The 23,868-nt window shown below is 44.4% G+C and overlaps 1 protein-coding gene across 7 annotated transcripts in view; it reads right to left on the bottom strand.

Annotated features, from left to right (window-relative positions):
• The window catches only part of TRMT9B (tRNA methyltransferase 9B (putative)), a 60,963-nt gene extending 37,696 nt beyond the window's left edge, over window positions 1-23,267 (bottom strand). Inside the window, exons 1-2 of one of the 7 annotated variants that reach the window (XM_027600500.1) lie at window positions 23,188-23,267; window positions 22,312-22,463 (exon numbers count right to left, since the gene is read on the bottom strand). The gene's annotated coding sequence lies outside the window, so the exon portion shown is untranslated. The other 6 variants (XM_027600499.1, XM_027600503.1, XM_027600498.1 and 3 more) reach the window with 6 other exon arrangements.
• Window positions 23,268-23,868: the final 601 nt, after the last annotated feature.

Raw genomic sequence — 23,868 nt, 5'->3', positions numbered from 1 at the left:
GGTTGCCTTTTCACTCTGTTGATTGTGTCTTTTGATGCAGAAGAGATTGTGTCTTTTATTAAGTTTGATGTAGTCCCAGATAAGTTCTAAATTTTATCCTGGGGTCTACATATATTCAACAGTTATATGTTCAACAAAATAGTTGATATCCATATGAAGTAAATTGTTTGGGCGGGGTGTGGAACATTCTGATTCCCATGGGCTCATAGAAGTACATCTGCTAACCTATTTGCATTTGTTATCATATACTCTTTCCTCCTGGAAAAAAGACAAGGGATGAACTGTCCATACTTAACCTATAAAGCAAACCCACCAGCTTTTTGCTGATAGCTCAACAGCTTCTTTCCTGCAACTCTCTCCCCTCTCTTGCCAACCATCAATTTTCCCTTTGCTATTAAATCTTTCCCATTAATATAAAAATATGCTTCAATATCTCAAAACAACAACAACAACAACAAAACCCTCCCAGGCATGACCACAGATCACTGTCCAGTTTAAGCCCTAATTTCCCTGCTTCCTTTTATGGCAAAATTCTTCAAAAACGCTGTGTCTACTTGTTGGCTTCCCTCTTATTGCCCAATTTTCCAGCGACATGCTCATCATAAAACACCCATCAACCCTAGACCACAATGCTGGACCCAGCAAATAGAGTAGTCAGGGGAGCTACTTTCAGGAAAAAAAAAAAAAAAGCTTTGCTACTGTTGTCTCCCTTTTTTTCCCTTTAAATTCAATTAGCCAACATATAGTACACCATTAGTTTCAGATGTAGAGGTCAGTAATTCATCAGTTGCGTATAACACCCAGTGCTCATTACATCACGTGCCCTCCTTTATGCCCACCACCCAGTTACCCATCCCCCCTACCTCCCCTCCAACAACCCTGTTTGTTTCCTAATGTTAAGAGTCTTTCATGGTTTTTCTCCCCCTCTTATGTAAGAAAAAGGTAAAATGCTTTTGTTTTCCCAATAATGCATCAGAGGGCCATTTCCTTTCCACCAACCTCAAGTCATTGCTTTGAGCGCAGACTGTAACACTCTGTGTTGTGTTGCCCACAGCCTTCGCAGAACTGTCATGTGGAACAAGTTGGATGTGCAGGTGATATGATGTCCCTGGACACCTATTCTGTGGCACTCATACTTCTACTGCTCTTGTTCTCCATTTGCTTTGTTCATAAACACCCTAATTTCTGAAGCGATGATTCCCTGTCCAGTATAAGAGCAAGGTCCATATTGCATTGCAACCGGGAAGTTCTCATCTCCGGCTTGGGCCTGCTGCCATAGTGAAGCCAGTGGCAGAAAAGGTGGAGCATGGTGGTATCGCTTTGGGACCTCCTCCCTTACTCCCAGGTCCAGCTTGCTTCAAACCTTCCATTCTGGAGTGGTTGGAGGGGTGGCTGGCAAGGCAATGTCAGGGAGCCAGAAAAGTCCCTTTTTGACCGGAACTGGTGTGAGCTGATGGTGATCTCTGGACATGGAGGGAACCAAAGGCTGCTTCTCTATTTCATGGAGCATTTGGTGGCCTCTGTGGAATACCTTCGTTGGTTCTCTGTAGACCCTCATCGCTGCAGACCTCTGACCTGTCATTTCCTGACAGGAGCGCACGCACTGTCCTGCTGACAGCTTATGATGGTTCTCAGCAGCTGGTCACCTGCTCTACGCCTCCTGCATTTTCACCCACCACCTTGTGGGCCCATTGGTCGAGACTGTGTTCAGCAGCTAATCTATCTTGTGTGGCCCACATCTGGTCCAAGGAAAACACCTTTGATCCATCCTTAGTGAGAGTGCTGGTATTTCCCAAACAATACCCCCTGCTCAGCTGCCATGGGCTGCTTCTACCAACCTTTATATTTCTCAGGCGTATGCTTGACCCCAGACTACTGTGCCCTCTAAACTGCAGGGGCCACAGATCAAGCTTTCTGTGTGGCCCCCTTGAAGCCCTGCCACTAGACTTGAGGATGGGAGAAACATCTCCCTCTCTTCTCCCAAAATGTGTGGGGGGGGGGGAGGAGGAGGAGGAGGGAGAACATGGAAAGGGGGCATCCACAGTAGGCCAAAAAATGCTCTCTAAATAAATCCCCACCCCAGTGTCTCAGTTCTTCAACATGGGTTGGCCTAAGGACTCACAAAACCAGATTTCATAGAATTCAGCCTTAAAAAGGAAGGAAATTTGGACATATGCTATAACACAGATGAACCGCGAAGACACGCTATGTGAAACAGCCAGACAGAAAAGGACAAATATTATATGACCCACTTATCTGAGGTCCCCATAGTCATCAAGTCCATAGAGACAGACAGCAGAATGGTGGCTGCCAGGGGCTGGGGGGCAGGGGCAGGGGCAGTGGACTTACTGTTTAATGGGTACAGAGTTTCAACTCAGGAAGATGGAAAGAATTCCAAAGATTGGTTGCACAACAATGCGAATGTACTGAATGCCACAGAACTGTACACTCAAAAAGGGTTAAAATGGTAAATTCTGTTACATACATTTCAGTACAATTTTTTAAAAACAACAGATTTCAACCACTTCTGCAAGTTCTGCTTGAGTATTCTAGCAAGGAGTGCCACAACCTGAGAGTACCTTGTCCCCGCTGGGAACATCTTTGGGCCTGTTGTTAAGTCAGTGTTCCTCAATACCCTTCTCTGCGCTGCTCTGTGTGGTGACGTGGGGGTTCTGCAAACAGCGTGTCTTCCTTGTCAAGGGGCTCTGCACACAGGGTACACTAAAGGGAGGCTGGCAGGCGGAGTGGGGAGAAGGGGACCAGCTTCTTTGGATTGCTTCCCGTTCCTGCCCGAGTTACCCAACTCCACGGGCCCCCTCTGACTTCCCAAGGTCTGGCCCTGGGCTCCGGGGCCCTCCTCCAAGCTGCTGGGTTCTAAAGAGCCCAACTCCTTTTCTTTGTTCCCCCAACACACGGTGGGGTGGGGAGGGGGGCAACTGCCGTTGCTTTTGCTGTCCGGCCTTATTTGTCCCCACTTTGTATTTAAAGCTCTCTAATATGTTGAACCAAATCTCTCTATCAAATTCCCTCTATTAACATAACTAGGGTGGTTTCCGTTTTTCTGACTGGCACTGAGTGATACTGCTGTCTTTCTGCACTCGTATGCAAAAAGCAAAAGCAAGAAAATTCCATTTCCGCATCCTGCTAGAGTTGTTTATTACCGTCATCCCCCAACTAGTTTGTAAATACCATGGAATCAGGTGTTTGGGGTTCACTGATGTAGACACAGTACTTTGAACACTGCCAGGCATATGGCAGGTGCCCAATCATCATGGGACAAATGAGTAGGAAATAATTTCATGTCAACATAAAATAATTCTGGTCATGAAAACAGGCTTCTAATATATAAACGTTATAACCACATGCCAATAGTTGGGGGAAAATGAGTAGCTGATCTCTACAAAACTCTCTGAAATTCTTAACAATATCCTTTTTCTGTTTTTGTTCCTCCCCATTGTCTTGTTTAGTAATTTCGTAAGTGGGGGTCTCTCCAATTTTTTTTCTTGTACGTTAGGGCATTATCCAGGAGATAGTCATTCAGTATGATATGGTGATTTAGAATAAGAAACATATATTTGGTCTTTGACCACTGTTCCTGGCACATAGCTCCTAAAACCCTTAACTTTATTATAAAGAGCCCTATGGACATCTTTTGCTATAATATTTACGTTTTTTTCTTAGCTATTCCTGAGTAGCTCTAGAGCATAAAGGTGAAATGGGTATCTTTTGTTATTAATAAATAACAAGGCTCTTTCACCCATACCTGAGTTTATGTTAATGAGGTGACCTTTGGAAAGCCCCTAAGGATGGGCTGGTTGCCAGGGGAGTAGAGGGTTGGACCTATAGGCCCATCCCCCAGACCTCCAGGGAAGTGAGAGGGAATGGAGGTTAAGTTCAAACATCAGTGGCCAATGATTTAATCAAGTGTGCCTCCATAAAAACCCAAAGAATGAGGTTTAGAGAGTTTCCACTTGTTGGACAAGAATGCATTCATGTCAGCTGGGTGATGCACCTCAAACTCTAAGGGGACAGAAGCTTGGAGCCATAGGTCGAGGGAACACCTGATGGATGGCCGGTCAGAAGCACAGGAGACAAGCTGGACCTGTAATTGGCGTCTGAAGTGGGGGAGAGGGGGCAGTCTTGTGGGGCTGAACCCTTAATCTGTGGGATCTGAGGCCATCTCCAGGTAGCTGGCGTTGGAATTGAGTTCAATTGTAGGGCACCGGACTGCTGTCCCAGAATCACGTGACGTGCGAGAATCTCCACACAGCTGGTGAGCAGTGAGGTATGGTGTACCGAGCATAGAGAAGCCTTCCAGGAGGGTGTCTTTCCTCTCCATCCACTCAGTCACTAAAATATACAGCTTGAAACCTGAAACACAAATGTGTGAAACCTCACAAATAAAACTTGAAGAGCAGAACTCGGAGCATTTCGGTGTGATGAAGAATACCGTAGCGGGAGAACACCCAGGCCCAGCTCTGTCATAGGTGCATGACCTTGGGCAGGTCATTTAGCTTCTCCAGGTCTGCATTAGTTCCTCTTAGATATAGAGTGCCCTTCCTCTTTTAAGACTCTGATTTTCTTTTTTTTTTTTTTAAGATTTTATTTATTTATTTGACAGAGAGAGACACAGCGAGAGAGGGAACACAAGCAGGGGGAGTGGGAGAGGGAGAAGCAGGCTTCCCGCGGAGCAGGGAGCCCGATGCGGGGCTCGACCCCAGGACCGTGGGATCATGACCTGAGACGAAGGCAGACGCTTAACTGACTGAGCCACCCAGGCGCCCCGAGACTCTGGTTTTCACATAGTAAATGTGCTTTACCATCCCCCAAGGGCAACGTAACAGTCAAGCATTGACAGCCTGTGTCAGACTTGAACTCCTCTTCTCTCAGTCCTCACACACATTACCCTGCACGGTCTGAGCCTGGACAGGGGCGCAGTGATGGACAGTAAGCCGTCGAAGCTCTGGTGCCAATTCCTACTTCGTGTTCCAAATGAGGTTATTGTTTTCCGTGGCCAGTACTTTCTAAGCTTGCCTGGATATTTTTAAGATCTGAATCTGGGGGGGTAGCATTAATACTAACAGCTACATTCAATGTCTAGCCCATCGGAATACATCGCAAAGCTCAAAAAAGACTAGGTCGGGGCAGCCAACTCTTCTAGTTCAATGACACGTAAAGGTTTCAGAAGGTGCCAGGCAGGATGCACGCTCACGGGGAAGGAGCCCTGCAGCCACCGCAGAGCCACGAGGGAGCTCTGGGATGATGGTACAAGGCTAAGTGCAGTGAATTGCCATCCGCATGCTCTCTTGAGTGTCATGGGTGAGTGAGAATGCAGCACAGTATAAAAATCAATCAATCAAATGCTACTTTAGAAATAAAAAGTGAGGACAGATTACAAACAGGATTACATAAAAAATAGATCTCAGAGTCTAAAGTTCAAGGACAGTGAAAGAACAGACTAGTCTGCTTACTGATAACTGATGTCTACAAAAGCTAACAGTACATTTGTTTTTTGGTGTTTTCATACAATTTTATTCACAGAAGTAAAATATAGTGTGCATATATATATATATATATATATATATATATATATATCTCCACATATGTATACGTATACACACACAAAGTATATATAGGTAAGAAAACCAAGTAGTACTGGAATTATCACCAGGAAAGAACTAAAGGTAAGGGAGTCTTGGTATCAATAAAGGAGCCTGGGATCTCAAATAATTTTCTATATATAGAGAGGGCCCAGATGGAAATCCAGCTATAATCCAGAGGGAAGGGACTTTGGTTTTCCAGACACAGGAGCATGCATCCATGCTGACCCTCTGGGACACTGGTTGGGCAAGACCAGCGCAGTTAATAAAGGGCATGACGTATATCCATCATGCCTCCGCTCTTCTAGTAATTAACAGGCATTGTTAAATTGGAAACTGCACTTCTGGGGTCCCCTGTGAGCCCTGGGGTCAAGCTTTCTGGGCTGCCTGTCCTCACCATCCTGAGGACGGGTCCCTCTCAGAGGGCGCAGCTGAACATTAAGTCAACATGCGACCCTCAGTTCATGCCTCGAAATGTCACTAAGATTCCTCTTAGCGTGATTGTATTCCATAAAAATTCAGACCTCGGAGTAGAGAACATGAAGAGATTTTGGAAGTTAATTAGAAGCTGTAGTAGCTCTCTATGACAAATAAATCAGAAGTTGATAAACGATTAATGCTTATGAAAGGAAAATTCCAAAGAGCAAGCCTGTGGTTTTCTAGATTAAAGGAACAGAAATCAGAAAAGTCTGCCCATTGTGGTCCCCTTCCCACCCTCATCTTCATCAAACAGGCAGCCTCCCAGGACAGTCACATATCTCTGCAGACCTTTATGGTCTCTTAGTGTGTGTATGTCTTTTGTGACTTGGGGGAGCAGCTCATTTAAAATAGAAATTCATCTTTATCCCTTTTTTTAGAAGCTGTATTACAAGGTCCTTCCGCCTATACAATGACTTGTCACAGTGCTTCAAAACAAATTCAAAACATGTTCAGCACTTCGTCCCAGTTATTACTCTGATATTGACATTCACTATTTGGAGTTAAGACGGTGTTCTAAAAACGTATTTAATACTCTGCTGGCATTCTAAGTGGATTAGTGATTGTAATTCTCCTAGGAGAATGAGCTTCCATACTTAATTAACAAGAAAAGTTGAAAACTCAGGAGGCTTTGCCTTCCTTGGAAATTACTGATGATTAAGGGCAGCTTTCATTAGAAAGCAATATGCTTAGGTATTGTGCATTAGTGAAGAAAAGTTTAAAATAATCTACATGGGTCAAATGCTTAGAGGTAGAAAGTCATTTTCATGTCAGTTCTACCACAAGAAAAACCTCTGGGGTGAGCAAGTCATCATCATTGTCCCCATGACCTCACTGTGGTGAGCTTCAGTCTGTGTGCAGGTGGTAGGGGAGAGCAGGAGTCGAGAATGTGACTTTGAAGCCCCAAGGTCGTGAAGTCAGGACTTAGCTGTGCCACTGCCCCTTCCCATTGCAGATTACATTTGTTCTGAGACTTTGGGTGGTTTTTTACATACGCTTTTGTCCAACATACAAGCATTTAATTTAACTGATCAAAGATTTCAGGGCACTGCACGTATCTTTAGATGCTCATTTCAGAGAGAAAACTAATACAGGAAATGATTTACCCAGAACCCTAGAGTGAACCAGTGTTTGAACATGGAACCCACAGAACATGCCTCCTTCTCAATCCAATTTCTCAGGTACTGTAAAAAAGTTTATTTTCATGCTACCTAGAATTGTATGACTTAAACCTCCCGTACTGCTGGAGTATCGACCTTTGGTGTTTGTACTAATGAGGAGAGTTGTGTGATCCTAAAATGCCTTTATATCATATGAGGATTATATTCTCGTAACAGAAAATCGACAGGGACACTGTAAAATGGAAACAAGGTAATGAACATACTGTGACCTCTATTTCTTGTTCCTGCGATCTGGGGAAATGAAGCTTTTAGCCCTCCACCATGGACCTCCCCACCGTGCCCAACTTCTGACCAGGATCAGCTCATCTCCGCAGGGCTGACTCCCCTGATTGAATGCCCCAGAAGCCAGGGTCACTCTGAGCTACCCCATTTTGTTCCTACTCTGGGACGGTGCTGGATGGGATTAGCACATGCCATCCATCTCCTGTATGAGTCTGAGAAGTCCTATGCCAAATAAATATGTACTGAACTCCAATTTAGACCAATTTTAATAAAAACCTGTATCACATAATTTAACATTAGAAATAGCCGAGGTTGATCAAGGTATTATTTATTTTAATGACTTTTATGGAAATCTTTCTAACATAACACACATACTTTTGATGTCTTTCTAAATAGCCAATAAATGGCCTGTTTTTAAATTGGTAACACAGGAGCTAAGTCTGACAAAGCATTAGAAAAGAGTGTTGCTGTCTGGGGCTAAATAGAGTGTCTGCATCTACACCAGGTGGCATGAGGTTTTGAGTACTTCTTCACTGTTTCTGCTGTCGGCACTTTTCACTCTGCCTTTTACTCAGCCTAACAAATCAGGCAACTAAATCTCTTGAAATCCTACCTAAAGTAGGAAGAAAAGACTTCTGGGTTATCAGAGGGGTCAGCTTTGGATAAACCAATTTGGTGACATCTGTACTAACCACTCTCATGCTTTCTGGGTTCTGAGTCGTGAGTTGGATGCCGGAAAAGGCTGGCAGCCCCTGCGACCTCCTGCCAAGTCCCCGGGTCCTGGCCTTCCGATTGGCAGCCTTTTGCTTCATGACCCGAGCTCCCTGACACCATCTCCTTGCTGTGTTCACTTCAATGCTAGTTCTGTCTCCTTTATACTGAGCTCCTAAGAGCTTGGATCTTGTAGTTCCTTCCACAGTCTGCAGCAACCCATACCTGCTCAATACTGATGACAACTGATGCAGTGGTAGGCTTGGAATGTTTGCAGGCTTTCCATTCTCAGTGCCACAATTACGAAAGCTGTACAGACATACGAAATATGCCAGCTAAAAGAACGGTCTAATTTGCAGGCAACTTGCATTGTATTTTGTAAGAGTATGTTTGACATTTTAAGCTTTGCTGTGGCAGTAAATTGTACTTCTTCTAGCAGCAGGAGTTATTAAGTCTGTGCCCAGAATAAACCAGACTGTTTTGGAAGATTTAATTTTTTTCAGTTTTCATACCCCATTTTATAACTGTGTTTGTCTCTTCAGAGATAAGCCTGTAAGGAGACACAGCCTATTACTTCTAATTTCAAGTTAAAATGCCATTCTTTAATCTTCACAGGGTTGCATCATAATCTCCTTAAAAAAATAAATATAAGAGTTCTGATTCTAAATTAAAAATTAAAAATAAATAAGACCAAAGATTTAACCTGAAGCATCTATGGCTGATAGAGATATTTCTTGGTGATGGCCCTCCAGTCCTTAATGGAATCTAGGCTGCCATCTTCGTGGCCTGAATGTTTTTGTCTCCCCCAAAATTCATATGTTGAACCTCTAACTCCCAATGTGGTTGTGTCTGAAGCTGGGGCTTATAAGGAGGTAACTAAGGTTAAATGAAGTCATAAGGGTGGGGCCCTTATAATGTCCTTAGAAGAAAAGACACCAGAGAGGCACCTTTCAAGCTCAGTAGAGCATGCATCTCCTACCTTGGGTGTGGAGCCTACTTAAAAAAACAAATCCAAGCGAGGACACCGTGGAACTCTCTCTCCGTGCGCTCACAGAGGAAAGGTCATGTGAGGACCCAGCAAGAAGGTGGCCGCCTGCAAGCCAGGAAGAGGGCTCTTCCCAGAAACCAGATTGGCTGGCACCTTCATCTGGGCTTCCAGCCTACAGAACTGTGAGAAAATAAACATCTACAGTTTAAGCCACCAAGTCTGTGCTATTCTGTTCTGGTCATCCATCCTAAGACGCCGTCTATTTTGTAACATGCACAATTATTGTGCCAAGAAAGTTGATGATACGCCACCAACTGTAAGATGCACCCCAATCCCTGTGACGTTAAAACATGAAATGTTAAAAAAAAGTTGAAATTCAGTATTTTAGAAAAATAGTTTTTAAAGAACACAAATCAAGAAGATGACAGTAACGACTTAAGTTTTTCAACACAGCTTTTTCCTCAGAAAAGCCAATAGTCTGCTTTAGTCATCTGATCTCTGTTTTATGGCCTCCTAAACTGTTAGAAACTGAGATGCTGCAGAGCTCATGCATGAGAAAACTAGAGCCAAAAATGGGCAAAGAGATATAAAACCAAAGCTTAAAGTTGTATCGTTTGCATTGGGAACCTAATTTGATTTCCCCAGAAAGCCTGGGATGTTGACAAAACAGTGCCTTATCAGGCTAACTCTGCTCATCCTTCACTAAGAAAAGGCAAATTTCTTCAGTTTCCCTCCTTGCCACCCCCACGTCTCCTACATCCCTTTTCCTCCCCAAGATTGTCAGATGCCTCTCAGAGACTAGCATCTCTCTGTTGATCTCATCTCTCCTGGCCTCTGGCCAATCCTTTCTCTCCATCTGCAGCTTCTCCCCCAATGACCACTTCTCTTCTGAAACAGGAACAGAAAACCACACACCAGTACAAGCCATTCCCAGGCCCTGCATCTGCCCGCAAGCTTTAGATTCCCCTTTCTAAGGGGTCCGCGAACCTTGCCTACTTCCTTGTCCTTCACCCCCCCTCTCAAACCACCACAGCGTGAATGCTCTAGAACACCACTCTATCTCAACAGACCCTCTGGTTTTCCTGCTGCAGGCTTCACTCGGTTTTATGGCAACATCACGGTTTTGAGGAAAACTGTGGTTAAACTGCCTAGGATGGCCATTCTGCTGGCACCTCTGGGACTGACATGGGCTTTCTGAAGCTGCTGGCCATCCAGCAAGCAGGGAGCCTCGCCCAGCTAATGTGCTGCCCAAGTGAAGGACACCCGATGCTAAGCAAGGCACAAGAGGAGGCAGGTGTGGTGCATAAGGGCCGGCAGGGAATAGCATGGTGCTGAGGTGGGGCCAATGTCAGCTGTGTGTGGAAAGAGGTTTAAGTTCTATGTCATAGTAGGTGCAAACTAATGCCCTTGGTGCCACTTACAAATCCCTGACAGCCAACCGGTAAAGAAAACTATGTCAGCTTCTTAAGGACTAAGGACTAGAATCCACATGTACTGATTCTATAAGCCCAGAGGCCCAGCAAACCCAGCAAAAGGTCTAGTTTAAATAAACGGATCCAGGAAAACAGGAGTTACTCAGTTCCAGCTTTGTCTAAAGCAGCTGTTGCAGAGTATTCAATAACCTGTAGAAATGCTTTAGTGATCACTATTTACCGACAATAAAAATTTCCGTGTAGCCACTTCGGAAAACAGTGTAGAGGTGCCTCAAAAAATTAAAAATAGAGCTACCCTATGACCCAGCAATTGCACTCCTGGGTATTTACCCCAAAGACACAGATGTAGTGAAAAGAAGGGCCATATGCACCACAATGTTCATAGCAGCAATGTCCGCAATAGCCAGACTGTGGAAAGAGCCGAGATGCCCTTCAACAGATGAATGGATAAAGAAGATGTGGTCCATATATACAATGGAATATTACTCAGCCATCCGGAAGGTTGAATATCCAACTTTTGCATCAACATGGACGGAACTGGAGGAGATTATGCTAAGTGAAATAAGTCAAGCAGAGAAAGTCAATTATCATATGGTTTCACTTATTTGTGGAACATAACGAACAGCATGGAGGACATTAGGAGAAGGAAGGGAAAAATGAAGTGGGGGAAATCGGAGGGGGAGACGAACCATGAGAGACGATGGACTCTGAGAAACAAACTGAGGGTTTTAGGGGAGGGGGGAAGGGGGATGGGTCAGCCCGGTGATGGGTATTAAGGAGGGCACATACTGCATGGAGCACTGGGTGTTATACGAAAACAATGGATCGTGGATCACCACATCAAAAACTAATGATGTATTGTAGGGTGACTAACATAACATAATAAAATTAAATTAAAAAAATAAAAAAAAATTTTCCATGTCAAAACAGAACATAGTTCTTCCTCCATTGTTTTACTGGCCAAGTGTTCTTTGATGTCCTGTTTTCAGGGATGAATCATAACACCCAGAGCACTGGGAATCATTCAAAACACCAAACTGTGTGGTTAAAAGTTTACAAGCTGACAGTTGAGTCAACGGGGCATACCTTGCCTACAGCACTGAGAGCCGGCATTCAGCTGATCTGCTTTTAGCTGCACAAGCGGTGGGATTTCAAGTAGTTTCTGCTTTTCAAAGATTCACCATCATTGTAAAGTGGTATGCTACACACAAAACCATCAATTTTATGCCAGGCTCTATCATCTCAATGAGAATTAAAAGCTTCTGGATGCACATACTGCAAATACATTTCAAAAGGCTCAGATTTTCAGGAGTAGGGCACATTATCAGACAAAAGATCATAAATTACTTTGAAAAAAAAAAAAACCAACACAAAAACCTAAAAACATCCAGCTCAATGTTCTGCTTGCAGGTTCCCACATATACTGCATACATCTGGGTGTGCAGGTATATCTACCTAAATAGCTTTTTTAAGGTGTATGGTCTAGCCCACTTTGCCATAGTCGTTCCTCTGCAGGAACGACAGCATTCCTTGCTAGGAAAACAAGAGGAGCTCGGTCTGCATTTCTGCCCACTTGATGCAAAGGCTCAAGAGCTTCCCGCAGAGGAGAGCCAGCATGGAGAATCCCAGCAGTGTCTGCAGTGGGAAAAATTGATGGCTGACAGTTGGCAGGACCTGGGGAATGGCTGGGCCGCTTCTGGTTTCAGGTGTGTCAGTGGATTCCGTGGGCCCAGACCCAAGTCTTTAACCAATATGGGAAGGAAGTAGTTTGTTCAGAAGTCTGATTGCATGCATCTTCCTCAGCTGTGAAGAGCTTGGGTGAACAGTCTGGTACAGTGTAGCTGGTTAGAGAGGGAAGAGAGGGAAGAGCGGACAGAACCACTCTCATTTGAAGTGAATGAAGAACCCTTCATTGACTTGGAGCCATGTTCCCTGCACTCAACATGCCACCCCTCGGATCCCTGCAGGTGACATTTTCTCCATCTTCTACAATAGCACCAAGTGAAGGGTGTCTTCATTTTTTAAGACACACTTTATGTAATTTTTAACTAACACCTTGCACTGTTGTAGAACATTGGTTAAAACTGATGAACCAATATTGATGTATGATTCTTAACAAATGTCCATAGTTTATATTAGGGTTCACTCTTTGTATTGTACTGTTCTGTGGGTTTTGCCAAATACAAGATGTCTCGTGTCCATAATTACAGGATCATTCAGAATAGTTTCACTGCCCTGAAAGTCCCCTGTCCTCCATTACTGATTTTCGTCCCCCGCCCCCACCCCCCGCCAAAAATCCCTGCCCATCACTGGCCTTTTTACTGTCTCGGTCCAGACTCATATACTACTCTTTTCAGAATGTCCTATATTTGGAATTATACAGTATTTTACCTTTTCAGACTGGTTTCTTTTACTGAGCAATATTTATTCAAGATTCCTTCATGTCTTTTCATGGCTTAATAGATATTTTCATCATTGAATATCATTCTGTTGTATGGATATACCCCAGATTATCTATTCACCTACTGAAGGACATGTTGGTTATTTGCAATTTGGGGGTGTTTACATTATAACATCTGTGTGCAGGTTTTCATGTGGACTCACCTGTTAGTATTTCAGTCCCCACTGATACAGGTGCAATCTGGTGAAAACAGACTTGTGGGCACTGTTCATTCTGGAAAGCTGTAAGACAGTCACTTCGGGTCCAATTTTCTCAAAGCTCCTTAGTACCTGTTGGGCTCTTGGCTACCATTTCTGATTGGCAGATAAACCCTGCACATGTATTTTTTGAAGCTTTGCTCTTACTGATAACCAAAAGTTTGTCAAGTTCCCTCAAGGCTGCAGTTACAGTTGAATTCGTTTCTTTATTGACTCCAGAGAGGGCTGACATCTGCCACAGAGACTTTTGAGAGGGACATACAGCAATTCCTTATTTGTTCCCGACATGTCAACATTACTTTCCAGGTCTATAAACCGCCAGTGGAAATAAAGTGCTTAAAATTTCAGATGAGGAGTTATACTTTGATGCTCCCATTTCCATGAAGGGATTATCGAAGCTGAGATCAGATGTACCAATGTTCTTGACACTGACTTTCTCATATCTACTTCTAGGGCCAAAAGAAGAACATTTTTCTCAGTATCTGGAAGGTCCACATTCCCCTGTAGCCTGTCTCCTTTCATCTCAGCTTCCAAACCAACAAATGGCAGTTGGTTCTGCTGCCTGTTTTCTGGAAGTTCATGGTCCCCTGTGTTACAAAGCTGTTCTAGGTCATGTGGAGCCTCCTGTTATTCAGTCTCATGCTGTTGATTTCCTGGTTCCTTATATTGCTGAAGGCCATCCACTTGACTCAGATTCTGATGTTCTAAATGCCAGCCCTTTTCACTTAGAAACATCTGTGATCAATGCATCATGGTAGCAGAGAGAGAAACACTAGCTTCCTTTCTTGTGTGCAGATGGAATTTGAACCCCTGGGTGTTTTTTTCAGCAGATTATCTGTAACAACGGGTTTTTCTGATAAATTCTGTAGCGGCATCACTGGACTCCAGTCTGACAGAGTACTGTACTGAAGAAGTATGACCAGAAAGTTCCTGTAAAGGAAAAGAATGTTCTTTTTCCCTCCATTTTTAATTTCTTCACTTAAAAATCAATATTGTGGGTAAACGCCCAAAAGAATGGCAAGGAAGGGCTCAAGAGATATCTGCACACCCACATTCATAGCAGTATTATTCACACTAGCCAAAGGTGGAAGCAACTCAAGTGTCTATCTACGAATGAACAGATAAACATTATGTGGAAATACATACAGTGGAAAAATATTCATCATTAAAAAGAAAGGAAACTCTGATACAAGCTACAGCATGGATAAAACCTGAGAACATTATGTTAAGTGAAATAAGCCAGTCACAAAAGGACAGATAGTTTATTACTCCACTAATGTAACGTACCTAGAGTAGGCAAATTCAGAGACAGGAAGTAAAATGGTGGTTGCCAGGAGTGAAGGGGAGAGGTGAACGGGGACTTCCTGTTTAATAGGTTCAGTTTCAGCAAGGCGAGATGATAAAAATTCTGGAGATGAGTGATGATAGTTGCACAACAATATGAATATACTTAATGCTACTAAACTATACACTGCAAATGGTTTAAATCTAAGTTTTATGTTATAAATATACTTACTATAATTTTTAAGAAATCAATATTGCAGTTAATGCAATAATGTTATACAACCAGCATCTTAATCTTGGGTGACCATAAATCCTGGTTTGCTGGCCTTGGTCCCCATTTCTGCTTCTTTTCCCAGGGCAATCATTAATAGTGTCCCTTTCACTCTTAGAAGTATCCCAGATTGAACAACACATCACCTAGTCACCCTAGATCTGTTTCACGATTGCATAAATCATTGCATTGACATTTTCATTTGCAAATGTCTTAACATTCCGAATGTGCCTGCATTTTCTCAAGTACTCTAATTATAAATTCAATGTCCTATAGAACGTTAAGGGTTCTGATCTTTTTTTTTTTTTTAAACTTAAAACGACACCCATTTATTAGCTCATAGTTCTAGAGGTCCGAGGTTTGGAACAACACAGCTGAGTTTCCCGCTCAGTATATGACAAAGCTGAAATCAAGATAGTGGCCAGGCTGAACTGTCATCCAGGGGCTCTGGGGAAAAATCTACTTCCAAGCCTATTTTGGGAATTGAATTCAGTTTCTTATAGTCATAGGATGGAAGTCCCTGATAGGACTGAGGTCCCCCTTTCCTTACTGCCACCCTTAACATTTTTTAAAGCTAACAGACTACTTTCTGAATGTTAACTAAAGAACTAAAAGTGGTCCTCTTTTCTTACAAACTCATTATTTCTTTAAACACTAAAACCCTCTAACTTGTGACAAGCTCACTTCAGTATCTGTAGGTTAAAGGGAGAAGATAAAAGGCCCAGTCTGGGACAGCTGACTTTTTTTTTTTTTTTTTTTTTTTTTTTTTTTTGCCTCCCTTGGCTGCCTTTTTATTGTTTTGCTGTTGTTAAAAATATCAGTAGATATTCTTAGAAATCAAAAATATGTCTGTTTTCGATTAACTCTGCCTTTCACCTTACCATGAGAAAATGAGAAAACCACTGTTCTCCATACTGACTCTAAGAGGACCATTTTACCCACCATAACCCTTTATTACTGTCTCCCCCAGAGTATCAGTCTCTTAAAAGGAGAGCCATCTATCTTTAGCACCCAGTACCAATCCTGGTACAAAAGAGGTTCTTAACAGCCACATCTTGAGTCAGTGACTAAAAAGTCATTCGATGATGTTCAAATACTAGTCTTGCTTGATTGTCCTCAAATTTTGCTTTAAAAAATAAACCAAAAAACCATGCTTTCTCTACCCACCTCCCGCTTCAATTTAGCCCATCAATGATCTAACCAGAGAGTGAGTTCAGATTTGCATGTTCTTCTACTTTTTTTTTTTTTTAAGATTTTATTTATTTGACAGAGAGAGACAGAGAGTGGGAACACAAGCAGGGGCAGTGGGAGAGGGAGAAGCAGGCTTCCTGCTGAGCAGGGAGCCCGATGCCGGGCTCTATCCCAGGACCCTGGGATCATGACCTGAGCTGAAGGCAGATCCTTAACAACTGAGCCACCCAGGCACCCCTGGATGTTCTTCTATTTTTAAGAACTACTTTTACTTGGAAAATAGGAAGATTTTGATTTTTAATCCATAAAAGGAGTTGTGTCCTACAACGTAATCTGCAACTAAGCTCTATATAGCCGAAGATAAGAACTCATCCCCCCCTTATAACCCGGTGGGAGGGAAATCCAGGTTTTTCTCTTGAATGTTTACTCAAATATGAATGAAAGAGAAAAACTGTGGGAAGGGGGAATCAGAGATCCTAATGTGTTACTGTAACATGGATTAATACTACTTACTTTCCCATACAATTAATCAAGTCATAGTGTAATAATAGATTCAAACAGTTCCGTCCTGAGAATACAGTGTCAGTGGGGCTTAGGTAGGGGCTCAGGATGGAAGACAGTGGATTTGTCTTGAAGCTGCGTTTACAGAGCAAAAGCACTGTGTTTGGTTTGGGTGGCTTGGGGGTGGACTGGCTAAACTCTTGTTGTCACCATTGGACTTGAAAGAACACATTCATATTATGGTGTAGTTTACCCCAGGCAGCATTTGTAAATCCGCATTTAAATGCTTTCAACACCTACCAGAGAAGCTATCTGAATGGAATGTTGCCTTTTGAGACATACAAATCAATTAAAAATAGATAAATGTCATAGACTGACCAATTCACTAAGGTACTCCATTTGTTTCAGTTACTCTGCTCTCATTTTCGAGATCCAAATATCAGAGGCAAACATAAAATTACTTCGTTCAATAATCAAGATTCGTTCCTAGATGCACTAATGGAATTTCTGACTGCCGATAAACAATAATTTATTACCTAGCGATAGTAGAGACTCAATCATATTTACTTTAATGGTTTGGAAAAACGGAATCTGACAAGCACCAGGGTGTGAAATAAGTGATTAGAGTCGATACTCTTATTTTAATCTCCAATTAACAGGTCATTTCTATCTTTGTAATCCTTAAAAAAGAAGAAAAAAAAGCACCATTCAAGTTGTAGATTAAAGAAAGTTTCGGTAGAAACACAGATACATAGATAATTCATCTAATGAAAGAGCCAGCCTGCCAGGAGCTATTTCTCTTATCAGACAGGGCATTCTTCCTTTGTACTGCTATGCATTAAGCCTAGGCTATCTGGGACTTTGGTGGGAAGAATTTTTTTAGAAATCAATTCTCTCGGTATTTGACTTTGATTACTAAACCAAAACAAAGGAAATTATTTCACTTTCAAACAGAACCACATGCAGAGGCAGGCGCTTGGTAATTCTTAGCTATTTATTTGCTTGATGCTTTTTCCAGGAATTTTGACTGTAATGACTATAATATCCATCTGTTTGAAATGGAAATTGGTTAAGCCACTGGATTCTTTTTGGATTCTTACAATAGATCATCTACCTGCTTTGAATGAAATATGCTAGCTAAGGCTCTGAAGAAATACGTTTTAGACGCGATGGGGTGTCACTCGCGTTCGTGTTCATTCCTGTCTCCTACAAGGGTGCAATCCTCCACCGGGAGGCTGGAAAGGGGTAAACTACATTTCCCAGAGTTCCTTGCAGTTAGGGTTCTGGGCACAGATCAGGTTCTGCCCGTGAGTACATAAAAAAGATGTCTGCTAGTTTGTTTTTGTTGTTGGTAGCTGTGTTCAGTCACTGGCTTCCCGGGTGGAGTGTAGCAGCTTCTCTCCTCACTGTGCTCTTGATTGTCAGCGGTTCTGGTGGTGGCCCTGATTCCCAGCCCCCACACGGTGGCAATGATGGCAGCAGCCCCCCGGGGGGCCCAGTTCAGCAGTGCTGCCTGGGTGTCACCCCTAGAGCTCAGCCTGGATCCTCGTCTCTCCTTTCAGTGGCAACCTTTTCTTCCAGACTTCTTGTGGGCACCTAACTGCCATGTGAAACCCCGGTCCGCTTCCAGCAGCTAGGATAATTTTTATTATCTACAGCCTCCCTGGTCCAGGGAAGAAGGCAGAGGTGAGGATACTGAGTGCACAAGGCAGCAGGTCTGCCTGGGGAGAGCTGCAAGAAGGAAAAAGTCTGTGTCCATCAGACACCTACGGTTAACCATGAAGAACAGGAAGAAGGTCAAGAGCCATACGATCCAGAACTACCCAAATGAGGCCAACACTGTAGGGCCTGAGGTTAAAGCCAGAGCATAATTATAAAGGCTGAGAAGTAATTATGGGGCCCCTAGAGAGAGAAAAAAAAAAAACATTAAGGAAAAAATGACAAAGAGGGGAGAGAAGAAGGAAAAAGAAGGGGAAAGGGAACAGGGAATAAGAGCAAATAAAACCATGCATATGGTGGAAAGAATCAGATGCCAAATTCTTCACTGAGCTTGCCTGGATGGTGCTGGGGAGCAATCCCCCAAGGAGGCATGCTGCTCCCTGCCACTACCCGGAGGCCCATGTCACAGCTTCTCAGAGCTAGGCTCAGGCTTCTCACATCCAGACTCAGGAGGCCTTTCCACGGGTGAAATGCAAGCGCATCAGTCCCGACAGCTCTTGAATAGATATATAGATTCAAACTGGATCAATATACCTATTTGTATATTTCCAGTTCTCTTGTATACATATATAGGACAAATAAATTTGTATCTATGTATATAAGATGGCGGGAAATATGTAAAATATGAATATTAAAGACAAATCTGTTAAATTTTTTAAAAAGGAAATTAATCCCAGTGGTTTTAAAGTCAGACACAGTAATGCAAAGAGCTGACAAACTAGTCAATTAGGTTTAGGTTCTGATCAGCTTAAAAAAATGACTGTAAATATTCTTTTGATAATTCAATAGAGTAGTCTGAAAGCCTAAGGTAAGAGGTTTACACAAAACAATTAAGAGTTCTACTGAGACTGTGATCCTTGATAGAAAGGAAAATGTGTCTCACAGCAGAGGCCTACTGTTCCAGCCTCATTCACAACATTGCCCCTTCTTCAAAGATACCTGTGCTCTCCTGGGCCCGCCCCTACAGTACCTGAGTGTGCAGAGTCCCCCTACAGTACCTGAGCGTGCAGAATCCCTCTACAGTATACCTGCACGTGTGGAGTCTCTGCAGGGGCTGTTCCTTACATATTAAAGGCTCTTCCTTCCCCCAAGAAAGGACCTTCCTTCACAACCCCAACATCACTGCCAGAAGCAAGCATTCCTGACATCCCTCCCACCCTAGGGCAAATTCCCTGTTTCTGCCCTTGACATTTTCCCTGCCTCGCACGGAGCGCAAGTATAATTACAGGTGTACGTATGTATTACCAGCAGACCTGTGTTCCTTGGGAGGTTACGTCTGTGTTTCTTGCTATTGCATTCTGAAGGCTTAGCGTGGAGCCTTAGGTGCCTAGGCAATGCTGAACAATTGAAAAGCTGAGGGAATGTTATTGCTGCCTCATCCCCAAAGTCCAAATACCCCATTGCAAAATATGTAACTGCCCCTGGGGAAACTAGGAATTATTATCATTTTATGAGGGCCATACTTCTAATGGCATTAACAGAAACGAGCCAATGACATGTTTAAATTCTATTTTAGAATTTCACTTGGTCATCTCTCCCTCCCCTTACTATCTCATCATTATTTCCAAAAACCACCACAGGTAACTTCTTTAACCCTAGATAAGCCAAAGGCCTGTCTCAGGTGGAGGATATGCAAGTTTGACAGGGTGAGCCTCTAGCTCCCAAAGGACACTAACTCCTAGGAGTCTAGTATATGTATACACAGTGTGTACTATGAGAGCATACTAAGTATACCAGGACAGGAGAATGACCCATTTACCTGAATATTCCGTGCCACAGTCAATTACACAGCAACCCCTCCAAAGCCCCCAGGAGATGACATTTAACTCAACACATTTCTCCTTGTAAGACTGCTCACAATGTGCTGACTGCATACTCAGTATTATATACAAATTATTTCATTTGCTTCTCACAGCCATGTCGGGAAGTCTCATGATGGCCATTTCACAGATGAGGAAATGGCTTAGAGATGGGATTCACTCCAGGTGACCCAATGCAGACTCTAAATTCCTTCTCTTGAGTGGTTACAAGTTTGCCTGGATGGGAAGTAAGTACCCAAAGTGAGTGATGTCAACTCCTTTTGGATACCTCTCAGCTAGGGGCTCTATTCTACGTATTCTCTTATGACATCAAGAGAAGAAAATCACAAAAGCTGAAGGACATGCAGTTGGCCATTTAGCACTGCTAGGCTGGCAGACCTTCCAGGGACCAAACTATACCAGAATCAGGCTCCATTTTCATTCCTTCAGTCTGTTCTTATTGTTGTTTTTTTTTTTAAGATTGATTGACTGATTGATTGATTGATTGATTTAGAGAGACTATGAGTCAGGGGAGGGGCAGAGGGAGAGAATCTTCAAGCAGACTCCCGGCTGAGTGTGGAGCCCTATCCGGGGCTCTATCGCGTAACCCTGAGATCATGACCTGAACGGAAACTAGGAGTCCGCAGCTTAACCGACTGAGCCACCCATGTGCCCCCAGTCTGTTCTTAAATAAATCCCCAGCATCTTAATACTTTCATGCCAGTCTTCTCAGAGCACTTCCTCATTTACCTACAAGTAGAATGGTAAGATTGCCCAGACCCGTGCTGACAGCCTCATCTCAACAATGCATTATATATACCAAGAGCTAAATCACAATGAGAGCTTGACTCAATTCCTATTTAAAATACACAGTAGAACATCACCATGCAGTAAACACAAAGACTTAGTTGCATGTTTTTCTCAACATTAAGGTCCTGTATATGGCCAAGCCGGTCTGGTCCTTTGTGCCTTCTTCAAAGCAGTGACAGAGCCTTCATCATAATGTGTTTCAAACTTTGGATACTAGTTCTCTAAAGGTGCATAAGAATTATTTACAGTGACATGCCTATAAGTATTCACATGTCCACCTGCCAGAAATACTATAAGCATTAATACCTTCTTTACAGTCCTCTGAATCCCCAGTAAGATGTGGCTTTAGAAAAGCCACATAAACATAGACCTAAGATTTACCGGGAAAGCACCTCGGCCTCTCCCACTTGCAAACAGAATTAACCATGCATAGTATGTTCATTTTCATATCCTGCCGGTAAGTAAAATTTTATTAAAACCTTGAACTGCCTTGGTGATTTGGATATATTAAAACACACACACAACAGGACAAATTATTTCCGAAGAACGTCACTACAGCAATTGAACCTTTCTAGAGACAGGCTTTCTTCTGAATTAAAAGAAGAGCCTACAGAGAGCTCCCTTCTCAAGTCTGACCAAACGCATTAATAAAGCAGTAGCCTCTGGAGCGGTTTCCTTAGTGAGAAGATGCTTTCCAACTTGTCAAGGGTCCCCTTTAGAAGAAGTTATCTGCACTCAGTGGCCATCAGGGAGTCATTTTCATTCCTCGCAAATGATCCTCCCCTCTGAGCTCCTCTAAAGATCCTTCACCAGCATTGGAGAGTCCTTTACACTGCATTTTCCGTCAGGCATCAAGGACAGAAAAACCTACAGTCCTCCCTTCTCTAAACTTCAGACCAAATTAACCATTCATTAGCCAGTAATGTCAAGGATTCCATACGCTCATGAGTGACGTGACTGATACTACATTTAACCACTGGAAGGAGTTAAATGACAATCGTTGCCTGTAATATTGCTAATAACCTAAACCTCAAAACGATATAGATACTTTCTAGCTCTTTGCCCACACGAAATGTTCAATATACATGTAAAATTCACGCATACCAACCGATATAAAGCTTTGCACGCAGATGTTTACCGCCTTACCCTCTTTCCACATAAAGCGTTTGTATGCTTACGGTATTTACCACAAAGAACTCAGGTAATACCATGAGATACACCTACGGCAAATATTACGCAAATCCTACCGTCTCGTTTTGAAATTCCTTCTTAAACTGGTATTTTTGTCGTCAGCTTTGGCTATTTCAGTAAGTTCTTTCAGATCACCTAAAAAATATTCTGACAAACTTTCTGGTTTTAAGTTCTTAGTTCACTGCCTCCTGCTAGTTAAAAATCAGTTCTCAAGTGGTAGCTTCTAAAGGGAGAGATAACACGTGTGTTCCAGGAAAATACAAATTCATTTTCACCTTTAAGACAAAAACATGTCCCCTGCAGCTCCTGAGTTCTGATTTACCCGGTGTTAACATCTGAAGCACCTCCCGCAATCCCCTACGGCAAGGCAGGCTCGCCCGTTTTGATCACGTCTAAGTTTTCAAGGTAAACAGGTCACTCTTGGCGACTGGAACGACAGAGGAAGAGCACGAACTCACCTAGGCAGTCAGACCCCGGGCGCGGGGACCCGAGCGCGCGAAGCGACCTGTCGCGCCCCCTCCTCCCGGTGTGCTGGGGGAAGGCGGGCGCAGGGCCGGCAGAACTAGGGTGGGAAAGAGGCTCGCCGCCGCTCCCCTCTGCAGACCATTGTCAGCGCCACGGTCGCCGGCGCTTTCTGCACGTTATGGGGGCGGGAGACTCTACGGAACCGAATAGTTGCAAGGCTCTCCCGGAGCCGGGGAAGAGAAAGCCGCCTTTGCATCAGAGCCGGGGGCCGTACCTGGTGCAACTTCCACCCCTTGACCTATTTTAGAGTGCGAGAGCGAAAGCAATCGGGAAAAACAGACGGAACGCGCGCGGGGGAGCGGGGCGCCGGGACGCGCGTGCCCGAGCGGGAGCGGCGCCGGGCCGGGGCTTCCAAAGAGAAGTTACGGCGAGGGCGCCGGAGGCCTCCCGGGCCGCGGCTCGGCGGGCAGAGCTCCGGGCTGGCCCCCTCCGCCCGCTCCTCCCGCCGCGGCCCGGGGCCAGGCATCTCCCGCCCTCCTCCGCGCGCGCCCTGCGCGGGAAGCGCCGTTCCCGGGGCTCGGGGGCCTTCGGGTGGGCGCCGCGACAGCAGCTGGTGACCGCCGGCGGCCCGGGGCGCGCGATTCCCCGCCCCCACCGCCGTCCCCGCCTCCCCGACCCGCCCTCACCTCTCCGGAGGCGGCGCTTGGGCTCCGGCAGTCAGGGGACCAAGGCCCGCGGCGCCTCCAGGCCGGGAGGGCTGACCGCCTCGGAGGGGCGGCGGGCGCGGAGCGGAGCGGGGGGAGTGTCGCCTCCCCGCCCGGTGCCTTGGGAACGCCCCGCCCGAACGTGCTCGGGAAGTGAGGCTCTGCGGCTCCCGCCCGGCCTGGGGATGGGGGTGACCTTCCTGCCTTCTTCCCAGGCTCTTCTCATCCGTCTTTCCCGGCGTGGCCCGTCCTGTGTGGGAGAGGACACCGCCGGGGCGAGTGCACCTGGCCGGCCGGGAGCACAGCAACGCAGTACCTGGGGTGACAACAACGTGACGCTTTAGCGCGTCTTTTCTTGTTGGATTCTTGCAGCCCCCTACATCCCCGGGGATGAGCCCATTGGGTTTAATGGGATGATCCCAAAATCAAAGGGATTAAGTCCAGGGTGCCAATGCCAGAGTTTCCAGGTCTTTTCACTGAAACAGGGTGCTTAACCTGTTAAGAGTTTTGCAAAACTAGCCCCCATCAAAATAGCGTCTATCAGAAGGAGGGATGGAACTTAGGTTAGAAGTTTGTGCTAAAATCGGACACATTGCCTCCCCCCCGCCCCCCCCCCACACCCTCTTGCTTCTGTAACAGTAGGGTTTAACTGCTTTCTGCCAG

This window comes from Zalophus californianus, chromosome 2 (assembly GCF_009762305.2).
Source record: "Zalophus californianus isolate mZalCal1 chromosome 2, mZalCal1.pri.v2, whole genome shotgun sequence".
Lineage (NCBI taxonomy): Eukaryota > Metazoa > Chordata > Mammalia > Carnivora > Otariidae > Zalophus > Zalophus californianus.
This window is presented reverse-complemented; position numbering and strand designations above follow the sequence as displayed.